Here is a 17,280-nt window from a genome sequence, read left to right as displayed (position 1 = left end):
AGAGCAAGCAAACTTGAAAGGTCAGATTATAATCATAAGGAAGTACTCAGTGTATCATGTGCAATCAATATTGGAACTGAGTAGCTCAGTTTGCAAACCGTGCTTGAGCAGCTGGGAGATGATTTCTCCCAACGTTACTTTCTATCTTGGGTACAATTAAATTCTTCATTACCTTCCAAGATAAAGATTACCCAAAACTTGACATGCATTTTCAATGTACCACAGACATGAACATTTTAATAATAGGTAGTAGAGTAGGTTCCTATGAGTCCTCCAAAACTCTTTTAACATAAATATTTACAATGATTCCCATCAAGAAAACTGATGTTCTAATTATATAATAGATAATTTCAGAGACATAAGGCAAGGACCTTTGTTCATAAAAAGATTACCAGCTACTAAATAGTTCTATGCTACAATGATGCATTAAAGAACCAAACATCTGGTTTGTGTTGTAATTTAGATTCAAGTACAAATGATATCAAAGTCTATGGAGAAAGAAATTAAAGGTATGTGAAGAGATGTCAAAAGTCAAAGATAAAAACTCAGAAGGAATTATCTAGAAGCAAGCATACTTGCAGGAAAGTATACTTAAAAGTTTACTTACTAAGTAGAATCTGTTTTTCTATTTTGCTGTATCCACAGTTATGATCACAAGCAATACTTTTCCAGTCTTGATCTACTACTACTTTACAGCTTTTCTTGTTGGTCTCATGAAAGACTTTCTTATAAATTCTGAATAGTATATTATTTAAAACATAATTTTTTTCTGAAAGACAATAGTTTTTATATTTACGAATTTTGAAAGAATGAGCCATGCCGATATGGAAAGTTCAATGACCAGGAAACAAAAAATTACCTTCATCTTTATGTTCATCATCATCGTCATCAATATCATTATCATCATCATCTCTGGGGATATGACAGCCACAACTGATGTTCTCTGAAAGCATTAGTTCCAAAGAAAGGAAGATGTGGACACCATCTAGTTCTAGTGTCTCCACTTATGGGTACAGAATATGAAGGAAACCAGGTCTCTCTCAAGAACCTGAGTAGCTATGTCAGTAAAATTATAACTGACAAAAAATTATTTAAAGAAATTTTTAAAAGATTGATTGTAATAAAGTTATATTAAAATGATTGATCATGTTTGACACTTAGAAGAGTGGAGGAACCTAACTTAACAGGTACAAAATTTAAAAAGCAATCCCACAAGCACAACTCCAGGGGCCTGGAGAAGTGTTAGGTCCTCCATGGGAGTAGGCACACACATGGTGCACAGATATACATGTAAAGAAAGCACTGATACACACAAAAAATTCAAAATTGCCTATAAATTTTGGAACTAAGAACATGTACTGATCATACAAAGATTAAATTTCAATGAGACACAATATAATTGTAGATATTAAATGATAAAAGTAGCTGGTATGGTGGTCTATACTTCTTGACTCTGTTCTTCCTCTCGTCAGGACGTGCCTGAGGCTTTGTCTCCATAAAGCTCTTCCCCAGCACATCTTATTGGGCATTCTGATTTTTCTCAATCTTAAAAGATTTAAGTTGCCATACATTAGTGTCATCAAACTATGAAACATTATCTACAGGTTTTTTTTTTTTTAATTTTCTTGTGTGATTCCACGCATTTACCAGTGCTCAGTTACAGTGATTCCAACATGTGGGCTTTGGAAACATCATCTTTTTCCATTCAATTGTATCACCATTCTCTTTGATTTTTATCTATTATCCTTGCACACTCAGTTCCGGGCCTAAAAACCCTATATATTTTAATATATATCATATTAACTCACTGACTCCTTACTGACTCAGCTTAACCCACAACTTTCTTTACAACAATCTAATGATTGTTTTATCCTGTGGCCCAGTTTGCATTTCTGGGTAGTTACTCAATTGATACCAATAGCATATTACAGAGATATTCACACACAAATGCTTTTTGCAGCATTATTGACAGTTTTTGAGTTATAAAAGCAAACAAGTTGTCCAACAAAAATGGATTAATAAGATGTAGTATTCCTGCATATTGGAATTTATTTTTGCCATAAAATGAATAAAGTTGTATCCTTTAACAAAATAGATCAGATGGGGATTTGGATGGTAATGTTAAGCAAATATGAACATCTTTATTAATAGAAGTATGAGATACAATTGCAAAAAGCAGTAGATAATCACAGAAACCCCGAGGGAAATAAAGTTCCGAGGAGCAAAACTACCAAGTAGGTGAGAAACACCCATGAGGAAATTTAAAACAGTGGAGGAGTAATTTGAAGAAGACAACAGACGGTGGAATGGCATCCCATATTTATAAATTATCGTATTTACCATTTTCAACATGGCTATATTACTGAAAGAGATCTATAGATTCAGTTCAGTCACCATCAAGAATATCAAAATTTTGCTGAAATTCTTCAGAGAAATTGAAAACAAAATTACTTAAGTTTCATATTAAAATAAAAGAGACCACAAATAACCAAGGAAATTTTCAACCAAAAAAAAATTAGGGTCTAACTGTAAGTGATTTTGTTCTGTATTGCTCAACCATAATTTTTAAAATGGGAAATAACAGCATGGCACTAGGAAAAAAATTGGAAGGAAAGTGGAATAGAATAAAAAATAACCCAAGAAATAAACTGGCATAGTCAGAGATATCTAACTTTGGACAAACTTGTCAAAAGTATACACTCGGAAATTACAGCCTCTTCAACAAATGATACACATAATACTGAGTGTCCAAATATAGAAAAATGAAACTAGATCAATATCTCTTACTTTGTAAAAAAAAATGTCAGCTAGAAATAGATTAAAGACCTGAATATAAAATCTAAAACTCTCAAATTGCTGGAAGAAAACAAAGCAAAGCAAAACAAACAAAATATATACATTTTCAGAAGAGGGCACTTCAAGCAAGCATTGACACACATGACTATATGAAATTAATAAGGTTCTACCCTGAAAGGAAACTATGGAATGGGACAGAATCTTGTCCAGGTATGTATCTGGCAGGAGACCAATGTTTAGAATATATAAAGGACCTAATATTAATTACAACCACCCCAGATAGTGCAGTCAATAAATAATCACTCAAAATGATCTTACTATTCTTAACAGATTAATTTCAGATAGCAAATGAGCACATAAAAATGCTTAACATTTCTTACCAAACAAATGCAAATTGAGACTACACTATGATAGCTTTTTATCTAACCCCAATTAGAATACCTAGCAGTTGACAAAAATATAGCAACAGATGCTGGCTAAAGAATACTTGTTTGCTGAAAGAACTTTAAATTGCCACATCTACTATTGAAATAAATATAATGGTTTCTCACAAAATTAGAAAAAGAAATACTGCATGCCCTGTTAGGCTACCCTGTGAATCTGCCCACAGAATGCAAGTTAGCACACTACAGAAATATATGCCCATTCATATTTGTGTCATAATGTTCATAAAATTATATAATCAATCTGAATGTCCTTCATCAGAAAAGAAAATATATTAGATGGATAGAAGAGTTTTATTTTGTTATAAAGTATGAAAAATGTCACATGCAGGAAAATGAACGCAATTGATTATTTTCATACTAAATTAAATATGCAATATTAATTGAAATATGTATTGGTGTGTGTTTATATATGGACCCATAGATATGTGAAAACGCACACATTAACATGACATAAGAGGCTAGGAGTAAAAGGCATGGGAGAGATAGTCTTCAAGAAAGGGTAATGAGGGATGAATTTTATCCAAGTATTTAGTATACTTTAACAAAAAAATTGCTGTATTGATACTAATCTTTTGCAAACAGTGTACATTCCTAAAACTCTTCAATCCATATTTTGTGATAGACTACAAACCTGCTGAATTAAAAAAACACATTGATGCACAGAGTCTGCATTTTAAAATCTACAATAATGAACTTCAATATCAGCTGAAGTTTTAAACACAATGTTCTAGAATAATTTTAATAATCTGTTATAACATTACAGAATTTAGCTGAGTCTTTCAGAGATTTTGAAAGAGGCTTTGCCTTCTGCCAAAACTAATAGGGAAAGAAGAAAACGATTATCAGAAGACAGTAATCCACTGTAGTAAACACTGGTTTAGCTTAGGAAGTGCCCAGAGAATTACTAACTAACTCTATCCAGAGGAATAAACATGGTATTCAAACAAGCCTGAAGTCAGTTACAAACATGAAGTTCCTGAAATGGATCAGAATGAGAAGGGAAGGCCATCCAATCAGAGAAATAGACTGAGAAGAAATAGAGTTTTTTTCAGAGGGTCAGAAACAAATCTACGGAAGAGAGCACTTCCACCTGACAGTTTCATCTTCTAACGGTGGCTACTCAAATAGGAGAAACAATCATTATATAAGCCAATCAACCCCTTTGGTTTGGAGGCCTAGTAATATGAGGCTTTTATTGGCCGATGGAGGATTAGGACATCATTCACCTAATTGCAAGGTTTCGTCTTGGCTTTTTAAAAGAAGTATATGTTGTATTACAAAATGTCAAATTTGTATTTTGAATAGGTGATCTCCAAAGTACATTTTTTCATTACATTATTTTATATTTTATTAATTTATTTATACTTTATTCTTTTTCATTCTTTATTAATTTTCTTCTATCATATCAAACAATTAATGAAATAAACAAGAGTTCACTTCACCTCTGCTAGTCTCCCCACCCTGTTTACTAATTCTTGCCTCATGTCATTTAATGCCTTCTTTAAAGCAGTTTATGAATTTATGAATGTCAAGGTGACAGCAGAAAGAAGTTAAACTGTTTCTCCACTCTATGGTTTCTCTAAACAGACTAAGCAATACACATTGTTAAAATCTGAGTACTATTGTTCTTGCATATTAAATGGTATAAGCTTTAAAAATGTTTACTTTGGGGATCAGAAACAGTGCACTGTCCTTTCTATGATAAAATGTATTTGGCAGAGAGATGCACCTTAAAATATGAAAATGGAAATTTTTTTGAAGAAAATGCTATTCCCTTTCATCTTTGCTTACTCCATAGTGCAGAAATAATAGTCTGGTTTTTTAGATGTACAAAAAAGAAAAATGAACATCTTGTTTGTTAAAAAACACAAAGTGATTGTGGGAAATACTAAAATACTTTGTACTTTACTTTGTATTTTTAAATGTGGCTAGATAACAGAGAAAGGTCATTGATTGGAATTTAGACAGCATAGTTTTAATGGTGCCTCTGGTGTTTATGAGCTGTGTGATACCATGGAAGCCGTTTACCAGTAACTCCTTCGTCCATAAAACACAAGGAAAGGCATCTATCTCTGAGACACTTTACAGACCCCACTTAGTCCATCAAGTGAGCATTTTTTCAAGACTTAGTGCCTTAGAATATAAGGTAATAAATAATTATTCATGATTCTCTTTTTAAATCTTTACAGCTTACATTTCTGCCCCATTTGGTTTTCAGGTTTATTTTAAAAGCAAAATCAAATAAGCAAAAAATAGCTCTTTCTAATATAATTTCAACCTGACATGTAGCTTGATGGAGTTATCTTTCTATTCACAAAGCACACATTTGAATAAGCTTTCAAACACATACATAAGAAAGGATGTTGGTATTTTTCATTACATTTTTCTTAAAGACATATAAACATATACAGGACCATACAAAGGCATGTTTGCTTATAGAATATTGACTTGCATAGCTGTATATGTGTATGGCTGATTATTCACAAAGTATAATCTTGTGTTGATTTATATCTCTGCTTATGTTTAGCATGAAAACATGAATTAAATGTAAACACAAGAATACATATGAAGCAAATATGAACAGCAAGTATAAACACATCTCAAGAATATTTTGGAAGTGTCTGAGAAACAAATAGATATTTTGCTAATCAGAATCAATGGTATTACAAGCATTCTCATCAGCTTGCTTTTAACTGATTAGCCATAGAATAAATGTAATTATATAACTACTTGGAATAAAGTGCTAAAAAGATTCTTTAAAAAATGAGAAAATACATAAAATGTTTCCTTAATTTTTTTTCACCAATTTCCAATGATGTTTTGAACATTAAAAGATTTCATGCTGAAATGTAATGTTGCTTTGTGTCCTGGTAACTCCTGGAGATGACAGTTAAGTGTTTCCCTTACATGTGAATAGAATTTATTGCATGGTGCATTATTTAGTATTTCAGCCTGTGCTGTGTAGATGATGCCTGACAAATTATAAGATATGAAGATAGCATATTGCTTAATGAAGACAAAACATAAACACATACACACAAATGTGATAAAAACCTGCAAATACTTGCTTGTATATGTCAGGTCCTATAATAAAAAAAAAAGATTGATGTCAGAGTCAGACAGTAGAAATCTTAGTAGCCTATAAAATTATTTTTTTGTACAAACTGGTTTTATACATGTAGTAGAATTTTTAAGTTTTAATTCAGGTTATTCTTGAATCACACACATTTTAATTATTATTATAATTGATTTAAAATATTATGCAAAATAATTAAAATACAATTTAATTTCTTATGAAAGAATCCATTAATGTATATTAATGGATTTTCAGTTTGCTAAGATTTTATAATTCAAATATACATGTTTCTTCACTGCTTAAAATTTCCACTTTTGAAGCTATCAAAACTATGTATTCTGATCTTGTGTAAGTTATTTGTGATTTCTAGAAGCCAAAATTTAAAATTTGCAAAGGCAGAGAGGGCCTGGGAGGTAGTTTCATGAACAAAAGGTTTGCTTCATTGCAGAAATTCAGATGTCTAACAGCAGAGACTATAACTCCAGCACCTGGACAGGGGGATGGGAGGAAGGGACACAAGAATTTTCAGAAGTTTGCATGTGCAAAAATTTTCAGAGACATGGATTATACAAAGTTAAAAGCAAAGATTCTCAAACAAGGTAGACTGTAGGACAGACTACTGACCTTGTCATCTGATACCCATATAATTGTGAACATATACAAACACACACACACACACACACACACACACACACACACACACACACACAAGATGCACAATAAACTAAGCAAAACAGAAGGCAGATAAAGTATCAAAATTAAAATACAATCAGTGCTGGAAGTATTCTTTCACTAAATTATCTTAGCTGTAAGTCCTTTGTATGTATTGGTTAAAAGGGAGTATTCTGAGCAAGAAATTGAAATAATTACCTTTCATCTGCCTTTGAGTGACTCCCAGGAATTTTTATGAGATGCTTAGGTGGGGATATGTTGTGCTAAGCAATACATTAATGCTACTCAAATATTATTTTAGTTGCAACATAAAAAGAAAACTGAAAGTTTTATTGCCCCTGTTATCTTTTTCTAAATCAAAGCTATACAAATTGTTCATCCTGAACAGTATATGGACATTTATGTATACTTGCATACAGCAAGCCTTGGAATTCTAAAGCTAGAATCAAAACTCGAGACTAGTTTTCTTTGCCTTAGCAACAGAAAATATCTTAGAGCACCCCTAAATGTATGTAGATCCTTAGAGTATATAACATCATTGACAATCTAATAGTCCTAAAGACACTAAAGAGCCAACAGGAGAAGGTCACAGGCACTCCTCTTGGAGCTGGACTTTTAAACACTCTCAGAATTTTGTGAATATAGACAGTATTATAGAGAAATAATAAAAACACCTTACCTTATTTCCTTTTCTGAGTCTCTGTTTTCCCCCCCCATTTCTGTCTCTTTTTGTCCCTTTCTCTTTCCCCTACCTGCTATTTTCAGAGGCAAGATTTGCTATGTAATCCCTAAATTTAAAATCTTCTTAAAGCTTCTTAATGAAAGGGGAATCTTTCAAGTGTGTGTGTGCACACACACAATCTCACATACACCCATACACAAACACACATGTACGCACAAGTACACAGATATGTACATTCATGCATACACATGCACATATAGAAACACACATATGAACACACCCACACGCAGACACACTCACACACACACACACACTCACGCACATAGACATGGACACACATTTACACACCACAAACACACATAAGTGCAAAATACACAAACATTTATAAAATCAGTTTTTGAGAAAAATCCATATGAACTTAATTCCCCAAATCTTCGGTCATATAAATTCTTCTATGTAATCTGATAAAATTTGAGTGAATGGCCGTATAGACATTTATACTAATATGCTCTGGACAGTAGTCTTTCGGGTTCAGGATTCAAAAGTTTTGCAAAACTCCATGCTAAGAAAGAAGAGGTTGCCTGTAGCAGACACTGATGTCCTATTCATAATCATTTCCCCAAATGCAGACTTTGGGTAAAGTGTTCACTTTGGTAAAGTCTCACTTTGTTTAGGCTTTATGGTGATATAATTCTCTTTTGTAATCACTATTTCTCTTTTGATTTTGTTATTTCTCTATTGAAGTGTGTTGTAAATCACCTCCTATCTGTTCAGTACTGCATAGAGTTCTCCAGTTGGATGGGACTTTCAGTTGTCTGGCTTTGTTGTTGAATAATGTAAAAGGTGCTGCATTCTGTCATCACTTGTAGAATTGAGATTGTGGTTTCATAAATAAACTATCATGTGTGTACATTTGATTACCATTGTTTCATTGCTTTAGGACAGTGAGGATTACCATATGGTAGGTCTGTCTTTCCTTTCTCTATTGTGTGTGTGTTTCATTCCTGGATGTTCAAGTAATTCTTTACCCTTCAGGTTCAGTGGTTTAAATTAAACCTGTCTCATATCTTGCCATGTCTCATTATGTATTCAATTTTCCAGAAACGTTAGAACAGTCTTTCAATTTGGAAATCCACAGTTATTTCTTAGGGACATTTCCCTTGCTGTTATCTTCTGTCCTGTCTCTGCACTCCTAATATCACGAGTGCCAGTTATATTAAGGGTGCATCATCTTAGTCTGGCGCAGCCCATGTGTGGCCTTCACTACTTGTTTGGCTTTGCCTTTTTCATTGACATTTGCTGTGAATATCTCTGCTCTGCTGTCTCTTGGTAATTTGATTTCCAGTTGCAACTGTTGTGGGGTTTATGCATTTGTGATTTATTCATTGGTTTTCTAATGATGGTGCATGGGCTTTTGCTTTTGGCTAGCTCTCATCGCGTTTCAGCCTGTTGTCTCCTCATCTCGTTTTTGACCTCTGTTTTCATTTAATCTCTTTACATATCAAGAGACTCCATTGTGCAAAGCATGTTGAAGAATTTCTTTCTGTTCTGCTGTAGGTTCTCTACTCATTCATTACATCCTATACTTCACATTGCCCATCACTATTTGCATATATTAAAATATAATCATGTAAGTAACTTTATCTAAACATTCTGTTCACTCTAGCATATTAAGTGTTTCTTTGAGACTTAATTAACAACCTTCCCCAGGTACATTTAAGCTCTGTTTTGAGTCAGGATGTCTCGGGTTTCAGATGTAAGTAAATAACTAGTGTGTATAGGATGGTGAGTTCAGATGAAAGAGCATGTGACCTCTTTTCGAATATCCAACTGGGCTGGTTGGTTCTAGTTTCCATTTCTGTTTTTCGGAGATGGAGTTGTAGTAACGATTCTAATCAACTCTTTACTGCTATCCTGGATGATGCTGTCTGCTCGATACAAACATATGTACCTCAAAAGAGAGAACCTATTTTGAGAACTGACTCTGTAAAACTGGACTGTAGTCATACCTGTGAGCATGTTATTGACTGTGGATTAATGGGTGACGACAAAATCCACCACCATAATTGGTGTTCCTGGGTGGGCCTGTCTGAATAAGAATGGTAACCGAACAAGCCAAGAAAACCTATTAGTGGGATTCCTCAATGATCTCTGCTTCAGGTCTGGCCTCCAAGCTCTGCTTCCAGCTACTATTTTTGCTTCCCCAGGGATTGTTGAACCAAAAGCTAAAATAAACACTTTAAATCCAAGTTACTTCGGTTATTGTTTTGTTATCATAGAAACAAAGAAAGCAAAAACAACTAGTTAATGAAAGAACTCCTTATGTGTTCTCAGTAACCATAGCACTTTCTTAAGGAGAAAAGGGAAAACACAGGTTTTCCAGAGGTTTTGCATGAACTCATCTTAAAGGTGTTAGTGTGAATTGAAAGGTTGCTGGGGGGTGAGCAATTAACCCTGATTGTTATGAAAGGTGCAGGAAATTTAGTAATACAAATGAACCCCATTGACCCAATTAAATGGACTGTATGATTTCCTTATAGGCTATGTATTATAATGAAAAGTTGGGAAAATTCTTTCTAATGTAAAATATCTAACTCTTCAACATTCAATGTAAAATACTCAAACATAACTTTCACAAAATGGGTTTTTTTCTACCTTCAAATACCAAAAGGACTGACTAGATTATATTTGATTGAGGGGAAAGTGATAGGTCTCTAATTTATCTTTCTACTATTAATAATAGCAACGTATTATATTTTCTACTTTTGATTGTACAATGCATTTCTAGTCTATCTTATCTAATGTGTTTTCATATACTTCATAGTCAAAATGGAAATTCAAAATTGAAAATGGTTATCAATTTTATATGAACTAACATATAGATTTATAAAAACAAATGCCATTATCAATATAGGTATTTGATAAGATCACAGAATTTATATATAAATTTCAAAGAATATATGTATATGTAGAAATGCCTGTGTAAATATCCTTGTGTGTGTGTGATTACATACACTCATACATGCAAAGTTAATTGCTGGTGATTTGCCAGTATCATTATTTGTGTATTACGTTTCCACTGTTGATGTTAACAACAGGATAGTTTTGACATCATTGTGCATAGAGAAGTAGGATCATGGGAAAATCCCCCTACTATTTTCATCACTGGCTTGAGCCTAATGGAATCACACTTCCAATTTAGTTATAGCCCTGGCAATTGAAAAGAGAAATGAAAAGTTCAGTGCGGACTTAGAGAGAAGCAACCCTGATTAGAGAGAAAGCCGACACTGGGGAAGGCGCTGACTTGGATTACTTGTCCGGATAGAGGAAATTGTGTGGAAAGATTCGAAATCATTTCCTAGTGTATATGAAGGACTTTGAAGTAAAGGTTGAAGATCAGACATTGTTTGTTTCCACACAGAGCAGCAATATTAGGTAGAAAGAGTGTCTTTCTGCATTCTGTTCACAATAGCCAATACTAATGGGATGCGGAAATAAAATTCAAAAGATCTCAACTCTCTTTTCTCTATATCAATAACACACTGACTTTTTCAACAATAGTGGTTAAGACTGTAATTCATGTTTCTAGTATTTTGTTGCTATGGCTGGTGTTGATTTTAGAGGAAAAACAATCCCTGATTTTTATTGATGCCGTTTCTTACCTCACTTATTGTTCTTACTCATCTGTAGCCAAAAAATTACTGATACATACATATATTAAGAAAATAGTGTACACTAGTAGTGTTTATGGCAATATAATAAATGAATCCCTCTCACTTTGCTGTGGAAATATACTAAAAGACCAGGTTGAATAGCAAATATAGGAAATAAAATACAGAATGAAAGTACAATAAAAACTCCAATCAATATTAATAATAATAAAATACCTTATGACTTTAATTCCAAGGCACAATATTCCTACCCTTTAAAGGTGGAAGTCAACTTATCTCAGCCTCAATATTCTTAGGAGAGTTTAGCTGGGTATGTGTGAGAGAGAAGTGGCGTATCAGATACGGGGCTCCCCAACTGGCTAAAATGTAGGAAAGGATGCATAAAACGGAAAGAATAAGCCTAGAGATAAATTTTAAACAGATTTCAAATCTATTGTCACACAAAAGATGCCTAGAAGGCAGTATTGGTATGGCACCTTGCTAAAAAGTAAATGAGAAGAAAAGTATTTTTACATTTTAAATAAGTTCTTTGAAAAGACATCCCATGGACAGCAGAAGCTGGCACAGTATAAAACAAAGCAAATCTGATAAGGAGAGAGCAATTTTTCTTTGTTGACTTGAACAGTCCTATAGAAGCGTTAGGTCTGAGAGACAGGATTCTGTGGAAGTGTCCTTTGCTCTCCTACTCTTTGGTATCACTAAGCTCACATTCAGTACCAGATGGCTTCTTTTGTAGTCATTGCATTGGGCATGGAGAATTCTACATGGGAGACAGAAACAATGAAGGTATTCAGCCATTAAGTGTCTAGTTTCTTCATGAGTTTCATTTCAGAAAGGACTATTGCCATTGTTCTACAAATAATGAATAAGTAAAGTTAAAAAAACCTGAAGAGATTGACAGAGAACTCCAAAGACTCACTGAGTTTCACCATTTAAAAATATTTTATATTTTATTTACATATTTTATTTACATATTCATATTTTATTAACCCTTTATTTTTAAAATTGTAATATAATTATATTATTTCTCCATTACCTTTCCTTCTTCAAATCCTCCTATTTATACCTCTTTCATATCTTTCAAATTCATAACCTCTTTTTTCATTAATTATTTTTGTATGCATGTATCTGTATACATATATATTCTTAAAAACAAAATACTTAGTACATATAATGTTTTCTGAGCGTATATTTTGGCTCTAGCAAAGACCACAAGACCTCTGCTGACCACTACGGAATGCTGAAAGTGGCAATGATAGCATGCTCCATGGAGAGACACAACAGTTGGTTATCCAATAGCAAATGCTCTCCATTCTTAGGGTGAAATGGTTACTAACAGGCGGCATGGATATTTATGTTTTCATAATAGAGACTGCCTTTTCTGATTACTCTTAGTCATTCCCTGGAGTGTATTCTCCTGCTTCTTTCTCATTTATACCGTCCTGATTACAAAAAGGCATTGTTTAGGAGGCCATAATTTAAAAGTGAGTTGGGGATATTGAGTGTCCACCCCATGGAAGAGGCTGGAGGAGGGGTGAATATATGCAATTACATATTAATTACATTTTTAAAAATTAAAACCTTACTTAGAAAGAAGTTCTTTCTCATTACGAAGAGCTATGACAACTCTTTAAAATGTATAGAATCTCTTCAATTCCAAGTCACACTGAAAACATTAATTTTGTACAGTAAAGCGTGCCTTTAAATATTAATGTTTATTATAGACCTAAATAAATGAGGATAGTAATGCCGTTTTCCATTTAAAACATATTAATAAAGAAAAACCAGTAACCTATATGAGTGCAATTCCGGCTAGAAACCATGTGGACAAAAGGAGAAAGCATACTAAACATACTAGTGGGGTAATCACAGCTTTAATGAAAACCCATGGTGCTAAGCTGGTTGCTACTGAGGACTTGGGATCTAACATAACAGAAGAAACTTTATTGTATAAATGTAAGAGAGTGAACATCAGAGAAAAAATTTACCCAAATTTAAGTTTTGCTTACCCAACTCCAGGGATTGTCATTTGAAGGAATATTTAATACCATAATTTTTGAATAGAACAAATTCATTCAAGAGCTGAGTTAGATTTTTTTTCTGTACCCTATGTATGAAGAATTGATTTTGATCACCATTCTCTTGACTACAATATTTTTGTTTGTTTGTTTTTCTAGTCAGGATTTATCTGTAGCTTTGGAGATTGCTTTGGAACTCTCTCTATAGATCAGGCTGGACCCGAACTCATAGAGATCTACCTTCCTCTGCCTCCTGAGTGCTGGGATTAAAGGTGTGCACCACCACTGCCCTTATACTTGTATTTTTTTAAAAAAATTAATATACTATAAGGCATAAAGACACTGTAAAATCAAAATATGTTACAAAATGTGAATAATATGCTTTTAGTCATCAGTTACATTTTATCCAAAGAAGTCAAATATAGCTAAAGTCAATCTTTCCTGAAATCGCCATAATATTGTTCATATTCGACATGTTTGTAATTTAATGGTACTTAAATTTTATTCCTCATTAAGCTATGGCTATAAGTAAGTACTTTAAAATAGAGGATTAAAATAGAGGATTTTTTCATGAAAGAAAAAAGGCAGAGCTAAGATTATAAAAAAAAAGTAGAAAAACAGTCATGTGCTCAGGACTTTGCATGTAAGAATTTTAATCGGACTGGTAAATAGTTACACATGAGAGATTTCTTAGTCAACACTTGTTATAAACAACTGGGCACAGAGAAAGCACCTTATCTGGAGGAGAAAAAGACAAAATCCTCATACAACTAGGGTGAAACTTGCTTCTAAGAGAATGAACAAAATTGACTTATCTAAGTAGTGCAATATGGATAGGATTTCTGTTAATCCTTAGCTGTATAGAAGTCATATTCACCATTTACATTCTCCATTTTAAAGCAAGACAATCTGATCATATCTTCTTAAATGTCCATGTTGACCACTTAATAATTTGATTATGGTGATGGTTAACATCGCAATTAAAATTTAGACTTATCTTTACCATATTATATTGATGACATACACATGCCCAAAACAAATGGCAGAAAACATGACATGGACCCAATATATAATGTTTAAATTCCCCATGTACTTTAGACAATACTCTGTTCACCAAATATCTAATGCAGAAATTAATGAACCAGATACGAATGTTTCGTTAAGATAACTAGTACAGACATGGTATCCAATGTGATGATTAAAGCCTAAGTAATATAGGCAAACAATAGAAAAACAGTCAGCACTCTGCATATATATCTTATATGTTTGTGCAGATATATCCATATATAATATGTAAGTGGTAGTAATTATTGTGGCAGTTCATCATAGATCCCATGTTGTGGTTGTTATAGGAATAAAAGGAATTATTCCCTTAAACGTAGGGCACTGAACTTTATCTTCAATAAGGTGAGATGTTATCAAAATTGAACATGTACTTAGCTCTATATCATCTATCCCCATGAGAGACAATAAATTGGAAAATGATTCCTGCCTATCAGATTAAAGGACAGATTGATTCTGAATAAAATTATTTCCAAAATAGGAATCACTTAAACATAGTCGTTTTCCAGGAGCTCTACAGTACAATATAACATTTTGACATTTAGAATACCAAAGGGAAATTCTACTTAGAAAACATGGAAATAGCATAATTTTAAAAATATTATGAGCTACATATGTCCACGCAAAATGCACTCTCAATGTATACACTGATGTAGGTATTTGTATAGATTAGGAAAGAAGGAAGCAGTAATGCATTTGGTATGGGTTATGCACTCTGCTTGGCTCTGCTTCTCTTTTCTTTTATAACTATGTGTTGTTTCCAAACTTTGTCTGCTATCATTTTTAATTCTTCTAAATTAAAAATGAGGATAAATTCAGAGGGACTTATAGTGACTATACAGAGTAGGATTAAAACTGACCCCATTCCGGCCTGGAATGATTGAACCTTCACTTTTTTTCTGGCACTATTTAAATTTGCGGTCCTCCATCTTCCTTTCCTATACCTGTGACCCTTCCTGCTACTTCTAACTTTAGGTTGTTTTATTCTCTTCTACTTCATTTATTCTTTTCCTCATTTTCTCCCTATCCAGTTGCACATAGATAAATAGAGAGATCTATATAACATGTGACATATATCATTATATATATATAGTTGAAATATTTGTTTCAAAACAGTTAATTACCTTGAGGATCTATTATTGAATATGACCAAATTTTACATACCTCCAAAACCTTCGTATATTTTCAAAACCTGATAAGCATTAGCATTTTGTATACATAGACTTAGGGAGTTTCCCTTGTCCTAGGACATACAGATTGAAAGGTTGAAGTGTGTTCACATAGTATTATTTCTAAAAAAAAAAAAAAAAGCTCTCAGTGCTTGCTTAAATACATCATTTTTGAAATGATAGAAACATTTCTGAGTTACTTTTCCAGCAGAATTTTAGGCAGCAAAAGAGGCAGTTACAACAAAGTAGTTGAGAATGTGGGCAAGGCCAGGTTCTTAATTTACAAGGGGTGTAATTTTGAAAAAAAAAAAAGTTATGTGAATGTCTTATAGTATAACATTTTTCTTTTAAAAAATAAGGATAATACATTATGCCTCAAAGAACTATGGTGCAAATACTAAATAGAAAGAGAGTGGACTAATAAATTCAACTTTGTCTTTTCCTAGTAAATACTGGCTGTTGCTTAGTAAATAATCCCCAGATGCAAATGTTTATAAAACTGAGGACAGTGTTGTAAAGATTCAAGTCATATATATTTCCTCAGAGGCACTCAATAAATATTTCAGCTGTCTTTGGGTACATTGTCAGTGAACCTGGCAAAAGAATCAGAAAAAAAATGTCATTATGCTAATAATATTGTCAATATTAAATACATAATTTAGCCCTGTATACAGTGTTTAGAACAGCTCTGAGGCATTTCTTTTCATGACTTAATTTCATGAATATTCATGAATCTGAGTCCAGTCATCTAAATCAATTGCCCCAGTGAATGATTAAGAAAATTGAAATGAGTTTAGTCCTGGAGGTTCAAATATTTAGCTGCAAATCAAGACTAAGACAGGTTGAGAAAGGAAGATGGAAGTAACCAAGATGAAAACCATGGCATTTATATTGTCTTAGTGCTTGGTGGACAGAAAGGCATCTTGAATACTAGTGTGGCATCTAAGGAAAGCTTGCTCATCCTGGTTAGAATAAGGAAAATGTGTAGTTACCCAAATGTATAAAAACAATTACTCATTGATCACTGAACATAGTAAATCAATGATAAAAGCATAGACTGTCTTGGAAAATGGTTGCTAAAGATGCTTGTTTTTTATGTAAGCCAAGATTGTGGCTGATACGTCAGTGAATTTTATGTTTCTTCTCTGATAATGTGAATAGTCCAGTCATATTTAACCTCAACTCTCCTCATTTTTCCCCCTAGTTTTGGGGAACTGACCTATAAAGTATCTAGCTAAGATGCATTCTATTACAGTTTTCCTTGGAAAGCGAATTTCCATTATAGCATAGCTATTGGTATGGTAATTAGGAAGTTAAATGAAACTAATAGTTGAAATACTATACTCAGAAAATAATAATATACAGTGTAGTGATACAGTATAGTGCTTAGTTGCTAAATATGTTAAGAACTTGACTAGATTATTTGCACTAGAGAGTCTTCATATACAAATAAATCTTGATAATATTTACCATTACAGGTCTTTCTGATCTCATGATCTGAATTGTCTTGGACATGTAAACTTATTGTTTTTTCTTAACATACAGTTTCCTTACCTACCTTCCAGGTCAAATGGATATAAACATTTGAGTATTCAAAATGTTTATTGTATATATATATTTATATTTCCCAAAAGCTGTTTGTTTTTCTTTCTAATGGTAAAGCACTGTTAGCTGCACTGGGGATCAGA

The 17,280-nt window shown here is 33.1% G+C and overlaps 1 protein-coding gene across 2 annotated transcripts in view; it reads left to right on the top strand.

The window, feature by feature from the left end:
- The window catches only part of Dcc (DCC netrin 1 receptor), a 1,026,209-nt gene that overhangs the window by 621,079 nt on the left and 387,850 nt on the right, over positions 1-17,280 (top strand). The gene's annotated exons all lie outside the window — the stretch shown is intronic.

The sequence above is a fragment of the Microtus ochrogaster genome, chromosome 18, assembly GCF_000317375.1.
Source record: "Microtus ochrogaster isolate Prairie Vole_2 chromosome 18, MicOch1.0, whole genome shotgun sequence".
NCBI lineage: Eukaryota > Metazoa > Chordata > Mammalia > Rodentia > Cricetidae > Microtus > Microtus ochrogaster.
The sequence above is the reverse complement of the archived record's forward strand: the minus strand, read 5'-3'. Positions and strand labels throughout refer to the sequence as shown.